The sequence below is a fragment of the Ursus arctos genome, unplaced genomic scaffold (genome assembly GCF_023065955.2).
Source record: "Ursus arctos isolate Adak ecotype North America unplaced genomic scaffold, UrsArc2.0 scaffold_36, whole genome shotgun sequence".
NCBI classification, from domain to species: Eukaryota; Metazoa; Chordata; class Mammalia; order Carnivora; family Ursidae; genus Ursus; species Ursus arctos.
Genome location: NW_026623050.1, coordinates 19,376,495 through 19,390,923, shown reverse-complemented (window position 1 = coordinate 19,390,923; position 14,429 = coordinate 19,376,495). Strand labels below are relative to the sequence as shown.

At 35.6% G+C, this 14,429-nt stretch overlaps 1 protein-coding gene and 1 non-coding gene across 4 annotated transcripts in view; both read right to left on the bottom strand.

The window, feature by feature from the left end:
• The window catches only part of UNC13C (unc-13 homolog C), a 755,970-nt gene that overhangs the window by 282,950 nt on the left and 458,591 nt on the right, over nt 1-14,429 (bottom strand). The gene's annotated exons all lie outside the window — the stretch shown is intronic.
• Nucleotides 6,533-6,638, bottom strand: LOC113269753 (U6 spliceosomal RNA). Its single transcript, XR_003321563.1, has one exon. It is a non-coding gene; the product is annotated as a U6 spliceosomal RNA (small nuclear RNA).

Here is a 14,429-nt window from a genome sequence, read left to right as displayed (position 1 = left end):
AAATGGATGAAAGACATAAATGTGAGACAGGAATCCATCAAAATCCTAGAGAAGAACACAGACAGCAACCTCTTTGACCTCAGCCGCAGCAACTTCTCATTAGACACGTCTCCAGAGGCAAGGGAAACAAAAGCAAAACTGAACTACTGGGACTGCATCAAGCTGAAAAGCTTTTGCACAGCAGAGGAAGCAACAAAAATAAAAGGCAACCTACAGAATGGGAGAAGATATTCACAAATGACCTATCAGATAAAGGGCTAGTATCCAAAATCTATAAAGAACTTATCAAACTCAACCCCCCCAAAAAAAAATCTAGTGAAGAAATAGGCAGAAGACATAAGCAGACATTTCTCCAAAGAAGACATCCAAATGGCCAAAAGCCCCATGAAAAAATGCTCAACATCACTTGACATCAGGGAAATACAAATCAAAACCACAATGAGATACCACCTCACACCAGTCAGAATGGCTAAAATTAACAACTCAGGAAACAATAGATGTTGACAATGATGCAGAGAAACGGGAACCCTCTTACAATGTTGGTGGGAATGCAAACTGGTACAGCCACTCTGGAAAACAGTATGGTGGTTTCTCAAAAAGTTAAAAATAGAACTATCTTATGACCCAGCAATTGCACCACTAGGTATTTATCCAAAGGACACAAACATAGTAATTGGAAGGGGCACACACACCCCAATGTTTATAGCAGCAATGTCCACAATAGCCAAACTAAGGAAAAAGCCCAGATGTCCATCATCAGATGAATGGATAAAGAAGATGTGAAATATATATACAATGGAATATTACTTCACCATCAATAAGAATGAAATTTTGCCATTTGCAACAATGTGGCTGGAACTAGAGGGTATTAAGCGAAATAAGTCATTCAGAGAAAGACAAATACCATGTGATTTCACTCATATGTGGAATTTAAGAAACAAAACAGATTAACACAGGGGAAGGGAATGAAAAATAAAACATGATAAAAAACAGGGAGGCAAACCATAAGACATGCTTTAACTATAGAGAACAAACTGAGGGTTGCTGGAGGGGAGGTGGGTGGTGGAATGGAGTAATTGGGTGATGGGCATTAAGGAGGGCGCTTGATGTAATGAGCACTAGGTGGTATATGCCAGTGATGAATCACTAAATTCTACCCCTGAAACAAATAATACACTATATGTTAATTAAATTAAAAATGAAAACAAAGAACAAAACCAAAAAACAAACAAAAAAGATAGAACTACCCTATGACCCAGCAATTACACTACTAGGTATTTACCCAAAGGATAAAAAAAATACTGATTCAAAGGGGCATAGCACCCCAATGCTTATGGCAGCATTATCAACAATAGCCAAATTATAGAAAGAGCCCACATGTCCATCAACTGATGAATGGATAAAGAAGATGTGGCATATCTACAATGGAATATTACTCAGCCATAAAAAAGAATGAAATTTTTCCATTTGCAGTGACAGGGGTTGAGCTAGAGTGTATTAGGCTAAGCAAAATAAGTCAGTCAGAGAAAGACAAATACTATATGATTTCACTCATATGTGGAATTTAAGAAACAAAACAGATAATATGGGGGAAGAAAAAGAGGCAAATCAGAAAATAAACTCTTGACTATAGAGAACAAACTAAAGTTTGTTGATGGGGAGGAAAGTGGGGGGATGGGCTACATGGGTGATGGGGATTAAGGAGGGCACTTGTGATGAGCACTGAATATTGTATGTAAGTGATGAATCACTAACTTCTACACCTGAAACTAATATTACATTGTATGTTAACTGAAATTTAAATAACTTGAAAAAAGAAAAAAAATAATTTCATCTTTATTTTCCTTCAATTATGAACATAAACAACAAGCCATGTCTGTATTATGAGTACCTGGAAGATTTTGTCACCAATAAAACCAAGATATTTATATGTAACATTATCATTGTTATGAAACTTGCAATATTATTTTTAACTATCATTTACTGTCCTATAAGTATTCTTCAAAATAATTTTCTTTTCAATTCTATATATTATATCTTAGAAATATACAAATAAATGATTTTGAACAGCATCCATGGTTTTCACCAGATTGCCAAATGGACTCATGGCATAAAAAATACTTAAGAACTACTGACAGAGTTCTCACTCTCCCATTAACCTATGAGGCAAGATAATACTGCAAATTTAAGAATAAAACTTGCAGTATGACATGACAAGGTGAAAAATAAGCCCCACTATTTCTATGTAACCTAGAGCTTTCTACATAGAGCACTTTGGCAACTTCTGGGATTTTTTTTTGGGGGGGGGGTTGTTATAAACCTTCAGGGGCGCTAGTGGCATTAGGTGGGGTAGGCCAGGGATCTGGACACCTTACCATCTGCTGGACAGTCTGCATGATTTGAAATGATGCAAAGGCATTAATAAAGACACAAAATGCATTGAAAATCAACTCAGTTTGGGACTTGTTTTTTTTACATATAAACACCAACTCTTCTATGTATTTTAAGATATAGAAATTTCTTAGAAAACAGTTAGTGTCTAAATCAATAATCAAAGAAAAATTTTGTTGTTGCTGTTCAGAACTTTACCAAGAGCTGTTTTCCACTTTGAGAGATTATATTACCAATGTCAAAATCGCTCAAAGTATTTGAATCAACGTATGTGTATCAGTCTGTAGCTGAGATAATCACATACATGCTAATTCTACCAACATATGAAAGCATGTAACTACTAAATTATGCATTCCAGGATAGTTGTATTTTACCCTTATATGTTAAAATACATATTAGATTACATTAAATATTTTTTCTTTTTATTATAGTTGGAACATTATGCTGATCTTTTTGAAATTATATTCATAGATGAAATTATATATTATTTTGTTTCAGCATAAAAAAGTCATCGAGAATTACTTTATATAAAGGAGGTCATTAGGTCTAATAGGGTTAACTATTTCTACCTGACTTAACCTCAATGAATCTATAAAATGGGGTTAATGATACCTGCCTTAGAAGATATTTATAGACATTAAGTGAAATAATACAGCAGTTAGTGCAGTGACAGACACTTAAGTGTTTGATCTATAGTAGTCATTAATATAATGTCCTCATTTCATAGGTTATTTTTGAAGGTAGAATCTAGGTTTATTAATATCTCTGTTCTTCACATAGTTTCTGGCATGCATGTAGCATTCACAAAATATTCATTAAAAAATCCACAAAGTTTTGCCAAAAAATTCCCTTTATTATACTCAAAGGAAAAATAATGTCATTCTTAGAAATATCATGTATATCAAAGAAATTCTCCAATCTTGATAGCTCTCTTACTATTAAAATGTGATGGGAACAGTGGGGAAGGAAAAATAATTTGTCAATGATACTGTATCCATTGCAGTAAACAAAACCACTTTCAGCCAAGGAGAGCGGCTGGAACAGATGACAGCACAGCTGTCTCCTATCTAATTCGGAATTCCAAAGACAACACCTGGAATTATAGTAGTGAGGATACTGAGATAGAGAAATTTTTGGCATTTAATGCCAAATTTATATTAAAAGTAGCTCAGATTTTAATTTCTTTGCTACCAAAAAGAAAAAAAAAATCAATGTAGAAACAAACAAAAAAATATCAGCTCCTAGCTCATTTGTGTCATTCTCAGAAAAATGAAAGAAAACTTGGAATATCAATCAAAATAGTTATCCTTGCTATAAACTTAAAATGCAAAATATTACAAAAGCCAAAATCCTTTTTTGTCAGTTTTTGATAAAATAAATCACCAGAGTTCACATAGGTTCTAGGAGACAGCCATGTAAAAACATTCTAACTGCAAATAACAAGTGTAATAAATAGCAAACTCTACCTAATAGAGATTGGTAAATATTTCTAGAATCTGTTATTTAACAAAATCAAAATATCCTGTCTCATTTTTAAGAATAAATATTTGAGGCTCTAGTTTTTGTTGTAAATTTAAGGTAAAGATTTTTAGCTTGATACACACACACACACACACACACACACACACATACACACAAGTAGTAATCCATATAAAACAGTATAACATATATACATACATGCATACATTATAACTTTTCCTTATACATAATTCATAACTGTATATGCACATTGTTTCTGTATGTGTCTATATCAGATGAAGAGAGAGACAATAATATCTCTTTTCAAATTCCTATTAGAAATAACTCCTCTGTACCAGATGGAAGTACACCTTCCAAATGACTGCTCACATTTCCATTATCTTCTTCATTAATTTGGTTTGTATTTTTTGTTATTGTGCCATCAAGAGTTCACCATTCCCTCATCCATCTACTCATTCACCCACACAGCAGTTATTTTTGGAGCACCTATTAACCTACAGACACGATCGAGACTTAGTGAGGTTAGATAATTAAACCAACCATACTCTTCCTTTTTTAAAGTCAAAATAAAGTGCATGCGATATTAATGGATTCAGAACAAATATAATCAATGATGTGCCCGGGTTCTTGTGATTTTGCTGAAGGGAATTTGAATATCTCTGTATGCCTCATTGATTCTATTTTTTATTTCTTAAGTAAATTTTTAAATTTAGAATAATTATGGATTTAGAGAAAAGTTGCAAAGAGAAGACAGAGAGTCCCTGCATGTCCCCCAGCCAGATTCCTCTATTAGTAACATCTTCTATTACTAACATCGGTTCTGTGTATTTTTCCTCATAAAGACATGCCAGTTGCTACTTTATCTTTCCCAAAGAAATTTTTGTAAATAATACTTAAAAATAAACAATGTTTGCTATTATGTTTCAGGTTTAAACTGTCAGAAACATATATTTCTGATCTCTGCAGAATAAAGACAATTGTGGGACCACTACTGCAAATACTGGAAATGACACGAGATTCTGCAATGCATATAAAAGCAGAGATTGAGTTCAACAGTGTGGTGAAGAATCGTCACATATGGGTGCTCAGCATCTCTGAACATTCTCCTTCCATTGTGGCTATATTCCTCCTTATGTTCCTCATCTTCCCAAGACTGAAGCTAGAAAACTCCCATTCCTAGATTCCTTTGTAGTGACGGCCCAGTTATTTGACCTACATTCAAGCAAGATGTGAACTCAAAATTAAACAGAGTGAAGCAGTGGTTCTATTCTGAGAATTTGCTCATTGGGCCACAGTGGTGGTGGAGCATTTAGTATTTTGATGCAGAGTTTCTGGTATTTAGTCTCAAGGAGCAAAAATATTGATTAATGATGGCAATGTTGTTTTCTCCAAAGAAAGCCTGTGATGTAATTGGACATCGTTTCTCTACAGTGGCTTCAAAGGCAGGCACTCTGACCTCTCCAAACAGTCTCGAGCAACCTAACAGTGTAGGAAATAATTTTTTTCTGCCTAAAACTAATGACAGTGAACCCCAGTTCATTTGCAACCAAGAATACTGACGAATGTAGTAACTCTAAAACAACGAAGAGAGCTTCGATAACAGGACTTCTGTGGAACTGACTGTGGAGGACATGATGGGGGTCGCTGGCAAAGATTTCACGACCTCAGTCTGGAAAGCCAATTCATTTCCAACAATAGCAGAACAGCTGGTCAAACTGTTGCTTGCTATACCTTGCAACTCTGGGCACAGGTCGAGCAAAGCTTTTCTATCATGTGAATGGCTGGAATAAAATTTAGAATGTTGCCATGTGTATTAAGTTTGGCTGCTTTCGAAAAATGCACTACAGTAAAGATGCACTCAAACTAAATCCAGCCAGTCTGTAAGCAGCGAGGCAAGGCAGCACAGCTACGCCCAAAGAGGCCCACTCTGCTTGTGTCCTGCAGTATAAATTGGCTGAGGATATCATAGTTTGGAACCCCACAAGGTTGAGGAAAGCCAGCAGCTTCTGTATATAAAAATGTAACGTACATGTAACAGCAAGGGTTTCTAAGTGCAACTTCAAAAAGAGATAAAATTGTTGCCCCTGGGCTTTTCAAACACTTTCCTTCAGGAAGTCTCTGCGCGACAAGGAAGGGAATTTAGCGGCAGAGATGAAATCAGTGGTGTGGCATTCATTCCCACCTTGGCATGCTTACTATTTTGCAAAGGCTGAGGCAGCAACCACGAGGTCAAGAGAAATTAATTAGAGCACAGGAGCTGGCAGTGAGGAGTTAAACTGTGCAGGCTTATGTGGTTACTCATAAAATTGTCTTGAAGCCCATCTCCTGGAATCCTGGTAAATTTTCTAGGGAACAGTACTGTCAAATGTGCCTCAGGCTGGCTACAGCTGTACTTAAAGTAAATGCCTTTTTCTTTTCTTTTCTTTTTTCTTTCTTTTTTAATGGGGGGGGGGGGCAGGGGGAGAGGAAGAGAGAGAATCCCAAGCAGGCTCCAGGCCCAGCGTGTGAGCCCAATGCGGGTCTCAATCTCACAACCTTGATCCCACAACCCTGAGATAATGACCGGAGCCAAAATCAAGAGATAGATGCTTAACCAACTGAACCATCCAGGTGCCCTGTAAATGCCTTAGTCTTATGCTGCTGCTTCTTATCATCATCATCAACAAATAAGGAATGCTTCACTAATTTGTCTGTCACCCTTATGCAGGGGCCATGCTAATCTCCTCTGTATTTTTCTGACTTTAGTATAGGTCCTGTGAAGTGAGTACCTTTAAATTATTTTTAGAGCCCTCTTTCATTTGCTTTCACTTTCCAGAGTACCTGCTTAGAGTGTAGGCATTGACAAATTGAGCAAGGAAGGTCTCCCGAGATGTAGAACCTGGAGGAAAAATGGATAAAATGGATAAAAGAAATTCACCTAGAAAGCACAAGGGGCTGCCAGATGGGTTAGCCAAGTAACTGCTCCTGCTGCTAGGATCAGAAAGTCCTGAGTATCCCTGTCTAGCAGGAGTCTATATTTGCTAACGTACCAACAATGGTCATGTCTTTCCCATTTTCCCTATTACTGAATGAGATTTTTAAATTGCTGTTACCCTATCTTCTTCTCTCATCACAATAATACATTGGGAATTTTGGAGGAAGATGACATGCCTTTAATTTATAAGTCCCGGGGTCACAAAGAACCAAACCCGGAGCTGAAGGAAAGACTATACAAAGATCATGGACTTCAAGTGAAATGAAGTAACCAGATAAAAGTTGGGGACTGCCTACCTTGGAAGGAAGAGGATGAATTCATTTTACTTAAATACAGAGATAGAAAAGTTATATATAAATGTTGAATGGTCAACGAGGTAGAAGGTGTCCTACACTATAAATGTATTTACTCAACAACATTTAGACCCTTCCTTTTTCTTTTCTACTTTTATGTAGTAGCTCAGCCTTCCTTGTAACTGGAGATGACCACCTGACATAGTTTTGCCAATTAAATATAAGCCAAAGTCTTCTGGTCTTGGTCTCTTACGCTTTCCTCTTTAATTACTCTGGAATGTGGATAGAGAACAGCTTTCACTAGATGTTAAAACAGGAAAATGGAATAAACTACGTTCTTTGTTGGAATAATTCAGGTGCTATACTAGCCCTCAAATGCCTATACCTGGAATTCTTGTTGAATGAAATCAACTGCTTTTTGTTAATCTAGAACCGTGGCTTAATGTGAAAGTGAATGAAATTCTAATAAAATCAAGTAGGAAAATAAACTATGAAGTTCATTTTGCTTGATTGTATACGAAATAATTTAAAATGTTTAATTTATGAGCTGTTACTATTTTTTATACTTGCTGTGTTTTATGTCACTTAACTATTTAACATGTTTCATAAATTCCGACTTTTATGAAAATACGAAGTTTTGCATTTCAGATGGGAAATAAAAGGCTCACAAAGGAAACAAAATTTGACACCAAGAGAAATATCTTTACATACAAGAAAAAATCTGACACATATAATAGAAAAAAAACATAGTCCCATTAAATCTCCCTCTACTAGACCATATCCAACCTGGTTAATTAGATAGCCAAGACTTCTGGTTTAGTTTACCAGTTTGTGAATTTGGCTTTTTTTTTTTTTTCAGTAGAGAATAAGATATTTTACTACACAAACTCTTGATAAATATTGTTAGACCCATTTGCCTTGTAGTTTTCCTTTAACTAAAAATAATTGCCTTCTTAAAGAATGGTTCATATGTCTAATTCTATGTTTTTTTAATTGTTAAAAACTGGTTTTATTTCCATAGGAATAAGATATGTTATTTCTTACCAAATTAAAGGAAAACATTTATCCCTCTGGACTCAAGATTTGTGTGTACGTGTATGTTATGTTTTTAATTCACAGGTACCGTATCTCTATAAAGTCAACCACTATTTGGCCAAATTATTTTTGGCAGCCATCCAAATGACTGATCCCTATGTAATTATTTATTCCAACTTTGCAAATGGTCTCAATGCAAATATTTTTAGATTTAGAGTTTCCCAGAGAAGGCCCAATACCTATCTTCAATGATTAAACCAAAAAACAAAACAAAACCAAAATAAAACCCAGGCCTTACTCAAGTCATCAGAGTTTAACTCATTCTGAGAATGATGCTTTACTCTGAGAGATGCCCCTGAATTTCATCAAGTCCATAAAGCCTGAATTCGATGGGAAGAAAGAAGCCCTTGCCCAAGTAATCATACTCTGATGGGAAGTCATTATTAATGTAGTATATTAACAAACAGTTGTTCTAAGAATGAAAAGTGCACCTACAGCGGCACTAGATCTAATGAAGCGAGTAAAACATATATCACGTGGCAACTCTGTCCGGAAAAAAGCCATAGGAAGTGATGTTACATTCAAAATCACGTCTATTAAAATTATGCAAAATTATAGCCACACGTTTTAAGCATAGCAAACGAGAATTCTATATTTTAAATGGTATTATATCGGGTTTGGTTAACGGAAATGTTAAGAGAGAGATTAAATATATATGAATAAATGCATGTGCGCGTGCACGCGTGTGTGCATGCGTGTGTGTGGGGGGGTGTATGCGTGTATGTGTGCGTGTGGGTGTGTGTGTTTGCATTGAAACCAGCTGTAAGGGTATGTATCGAAATGTAGCAGAATTAGTAAACGTTTGTATTTTATTCTTCATATTTATCTGGTACAATCAACAAAAGTGTTCTTTAAAATATCTAGTAATTGTAAATAATCCCATTTCAACTCAGATCTTCAAGGCATAACACTGAGAAAATCAGCAGCCAGAAACCGGCAAGAGCCATCCTGAGGCAAAGCAGCAGCAGCCTTTTAAACAGTAATTAAATTCTCTAGTTACAGCTTAATTCTTTAAACTCTGACCCAGCAAATGGAAATACTGTGAGACCCTCAGTGTTCATATTTCCTTTTAGTGATTTATTATGAGTTATGTAACCCACTTCCATTGCCATATTGATGTCTCATTTGTTCCTGAATTAAGATCCCAACCCTATTACCTTTGAATTCTATTACAGTAGATGAACAGACTCAGTTCAAAACCCAGGGACCATGCCCAGCAACTACTCCCGCCTTCATTTTAAAGGACAATTTAGTTATGAGTGTCAGGATCAAAAAACAGTCCCCAACATTTCACTTTTAAGTTTTCTTGAGGTTTTTCTTTATAGTAATTGTGCACTGTAGATCCATTCTATAAATTAATGACCAAGAAGATGATAAAAATTAGGACAAGAAATCAATTCTATTATTAGCGGCACTTTTGAAAAAGGACAGAAGGTGAAGAGAAATTCATGCACTGGCATTTAAAGGTTGGCTGAAAGATGCCCTTGTACCGGAACAGATCCTAGAACCAAAGGGCAAAGTAATACCTTGTAAGATAGACCCATTTGTCTGCCCCACCTTCGAGCCCCACAGTTAGATCATGAATACCTCAAAGTCTTATATTCTATCTTTATATCCAGTATTTTCTTCAGATACTAATGTTGCAGAATAAAATTATTTTAATAACTGTCTTAAGAATTGTTAAATACTATTAAAATATTAGCATTAATTAATCAAAATTAATGATGTTAAATAATAAAGGTAAAAAACCTTCAGACAAATCCTTTAGTGTCCATTTTGCTGTGAAGAGAGAGACCACTTACGAAGACAGATATTACAAGATCTATAGGATACCATTTATATGTGGAGTCTAAAAAAAAACTATAAAAAGAGAGTAAAATGGTGACTATCAGAAACTGGGGTTGGGAGAATAGGAGAGGTTTTACTTAAGGGTTCAAACCTGCAATTAGTAGATACATAAGTCCTGGAGAGCTAGTGAAATCACAGTGAATATCGATAACATTATAATAATCATCTAGTATGCTGAAAGACCAGATCTTAATTATTCCCACCACAAAAAAAGAAATTATGTGACATGAGAGGGGCACTGTTGCTACAATAGTAATATTACAATATAGAAATGTATCAAATTAAGGTTTTGTACACCTTAAATTCATATAATGCTATATTTCAAATGTATTTCAAGTAAAATTAGCAGGTAGAAAACTGGAGAACCAACTAGCCCATTCAAAAATAGGAGAAATGAATAGCTGTGTAGGTGTAGTTTCTATTCACCATTTCTTTGGTTTGTCATATATGTTTCCAATGCAGACACACTGTTCATTGTGTTTCTTAGGACAAGGATTTCTGTTCCCTACTCCTCTACCTGGTGAGCATTTACCTGTCTTTCAACACCCGGAGAAAATACCACCTCTGAGTGAAACTTCCCCTGGGAGTTTTCTTGTTTTTGTTGGTTTTCATTTTTCAATCCCTAGGACCTGTAGCAAGTAGATATTCAAAATTGCTTACTAAAAAAAAAAAAAAAAAAAAAAAAAACACGGTTTCTTTTTCTCCACATTCTCACCAACACTTGTTATTTCTTATCTTTTTGATTGGCCATTCTGACAGGTGCAAGGTATATCTCATTGTGTTTTTTTCCCTTTTGAAGGCATATATATATATATATATTTTTAATTTTTAAGTTCAATTAGCCAACACACAGTACATCATTAGTTTCAGATGTAGTGTTCAATAATTTATCAGTTGTGTATTGTGGTTTTGATTTACATTTCCCTTGTGACTAGTGACATTGAGCACCTTTTTTGTGTGTCTGTTGGCCATTTGCATATGTTCTTTGGAAAACCGTCCATTCACATACGCTGCCCATTTTTTTAACATTTGTTTGTGGGGAGGGGGTGTTGAGTTTTATAAATTCTTTACATATTTTGGATATTAACCCCTTATCAGATACATCATTTTCAAATATATTCTTTCATTCAGTAGGTTGCTTTTGTTGAGAGTTTCCTTTACTAGACAAAAGCTTTCTATTTTGTGTTGGCAAGGATGTGGAGGAAAAAGGAACCCTTGTGTACTGTTGGTGGGAATATAAATTGGTACAACTACTGTGGAAAACAGTATGGAGTTTCCTCAAAAGATCAAAAATAGAAATACCATATGATCCAACAATTCTACTACTGGGTATGTACACAAATAAACACTAATTCAAAAAGATATGTGCACCCGTGTTCACTGAAGCATTATTTATAATAGCCAAGATATGGAAGCAATCTAAGTGTCCACTGATGGATAAAGAAGATATACATGTACACACACACACACGAATATTACATTGTCATAAAAAAGGATGAGATCGTGCCATTTGAGACAACATGGAAATAAATAAGACTGAGAAAGACAAATACCATATGGTTTACTCACATGTGGAATCTAAAAAACAAATGAATAAACAAACAACAAGAATCAGACATAAATACAGAGAACTGATGGCTGCTAGAGGAAAGGGGTGTGGGAAGACGGGCAAATGAGGAAGGGAAGTGGAAGTTAAAGGCTTCTAGTTATGGAATGAACAAGCCATAGGAATAAAATGTACAGGACAGGAAATAAGAGTATTATTGTAATAGTGCTGTATGGTGATAGATGGTAGCCACACTTCTACTGAGCGTAGCATAACATATAGGGTTGAGTCACTATGATGTACACCTGAAATTAATGTAACATTGTGTGTCAACTATACTTAAATAAAAAAATAAAAACAAATATTATAGTAAGAGTAATCACACTCTTTTTTATTGCTCATTAAATATTACAAATATGCATGTTCCAATTAGTGACATAATTAGGTAGCTGAAATTGAACCATTTGTTTGAAGTCAGAAATAAAGTTGACTTTGGATGTGTGTTTGACATTTATTTGACATTTGAGTAAAGACATTATCTTCCCAAGTCTGACTTTCAGTGGTGACATGCGTTTTTTTTTGTTTTTTGTTTTCCCTTAAACTTACTTGCCCATGAAATAAAGAAGCTGTATGCCAATGACCTCTAAAGCAAAATTTAACTGTAAAGAGCCTGGAACAGTGCATGTTGCCCTGTTCTGCGGATGTCCTATTGTAGCTCGAATATTCCAAGATCTGTGGTTTATAGAAGTTATGCCATTTTATTTTATTTTTTAAAAAGATTTTGAGAGAGACAGAGAGCATGAATGGGGGTTGTGGGTACAGAGGGAGAGGGAGAAGTCGACTCTCTGCTGAGCAGGGAGCCAGATGCAGGGCTCTATCCCAGGACCCTGGGATCACGACCTGAGCTGAAGGAAGATGCTTAACCCACTGAGCCACTCAGGCACCCCAAAGTTATGCCATTTTCATTTTACTTTCAAGGGCAAGGTGTATTAGGTATGATGGAGTAATAGAACAGGCTTGGAAAAATATCTGCCTGATTCAAATTTCATTTGAGCCACTTACTAGCAGTATGACTTTGGGCAAGTTATGCAGTTACATTGAGTCTCCAAGTCCAATTGATAAAATTAGAATACCAATAATTATCTTTTAAAGATGATTATATATGTAACACTTAGAAGGGTACTGGGCACTTAGTAGGTTTTTAATTATAGCTAACTAATGCAGCAAATTCTATCACTCAAACAGATAAATATAATTTGCCTTTAACAGCAAACAAAAAGTTACTACAGATATAGGAAACAGGAAAAATTTTAGTCATCAAAACAGGAAATTGATTAAATAATCAATACTAATGCGATAAAATCTCATTCAGATATTAAAAATACTGTTTTAGGTGAGGGTTTATTTGGGCGCTCTCTATACTGTTCCATTAATCTATATGTCTGCCTTTATGATAGTGTCATACTGTTTTCATTACTGTAGCTTTGTAGTTTTTTTTTTTTTTTTTACACCCTTAAATTTTTAAGCATATGATACAGTATTGTTGACTATAGGTATAATGTTGTGGAGCAGATGTCTAGAACTTATTTCTCTTGCTTAATTGCAACTTTGTGCCTGTTGATTAGTAACTTGCCAATTCTCCCTCTTCCCAGCTCCTGGAAATGACCATCCTAGCATGTGATTCTAGGAATATGACTTTTCGATATCTAAGTGGAATCAGGCAATGTTTGTCTTTCCGTGGCTGACTTATTTCACTTTGTATAATGTCTTCGAAGCTCATCCATGTTGGTGCATATTGCAGAATTTCCTTCTTTCGTCAGGCTGAATGATAGCCCACTGTATGTATATATCACATCTTCTGTATTCATTCACCTATTGATGGACATTTCAGTAGTTTCCACGTCTCGGCTACTACCAAGAATGCTGCAACGAACATAGGAGTACTAATACGTCTTTGAGATTCTGCTTTCAATTTTTTCTTAGGTAAATACCCAGAAGTGGGATTGCTGGATCACATGGTAGTTCTATTATCAATTTGTTAAGAAAAATCCATACTGTTTCCCATAGTGGCTGCACTATTTTGCATTCCCACCAGCTGTGTACAAAGGTTCACTGACAAGGATGCCAAGAATACACAATGTGAAAGGATAGACAGGAACTTGGACCACAGCGAAGGGGTCCCATCCAACAGGAGCCTGAATCATGGAGGAGACTCAGATCATGGTGGTGCTGTCCAAGGCAGAGAGAGAAGTAAAGAAACACTATGGCTTCCCCTGTCCTCCCACCTCTGATCTTATCCAAGGGCCTCCTCACAACTAAACTTACTGAGCAAGAAAATCTGGGAAATGTAACCTTTGGAGTTTAGTTCCCTGAGATACAGAGCATGCTGCAGAAACTTCAGGGACTAAATGGAAGAGCAACAGGCCAGCACTTATGCCAAACTTATGCAGAAAGTGCCCTAGAGAAATATGTAAAGCTATATACTTAGCTAGAAGTACTTTGTGGTTCTCATTCTTATTCCTTTCAGCATTTCTTTGGCATTCCCTGAGAGGCCTTAGCATTTGCATCTTGAGAGATAAAACTCCTATGCTGAAAGTATTTTTCTAAATCGTACTTCAGGAAAAGAACTGATAAATAATGACCATTTTTGTACTAGGTGGTACAATGAGTGATTTGCAAAGAAAATTATGGTATAAAAATGCCTTGGAAAAAAATAATACTGCTTTATAAATATGAAACATTTTATTATCAGTAATGTTCTATGCTCATTCTTTATAAGTAGACAGATGCTTTACAGACTTTT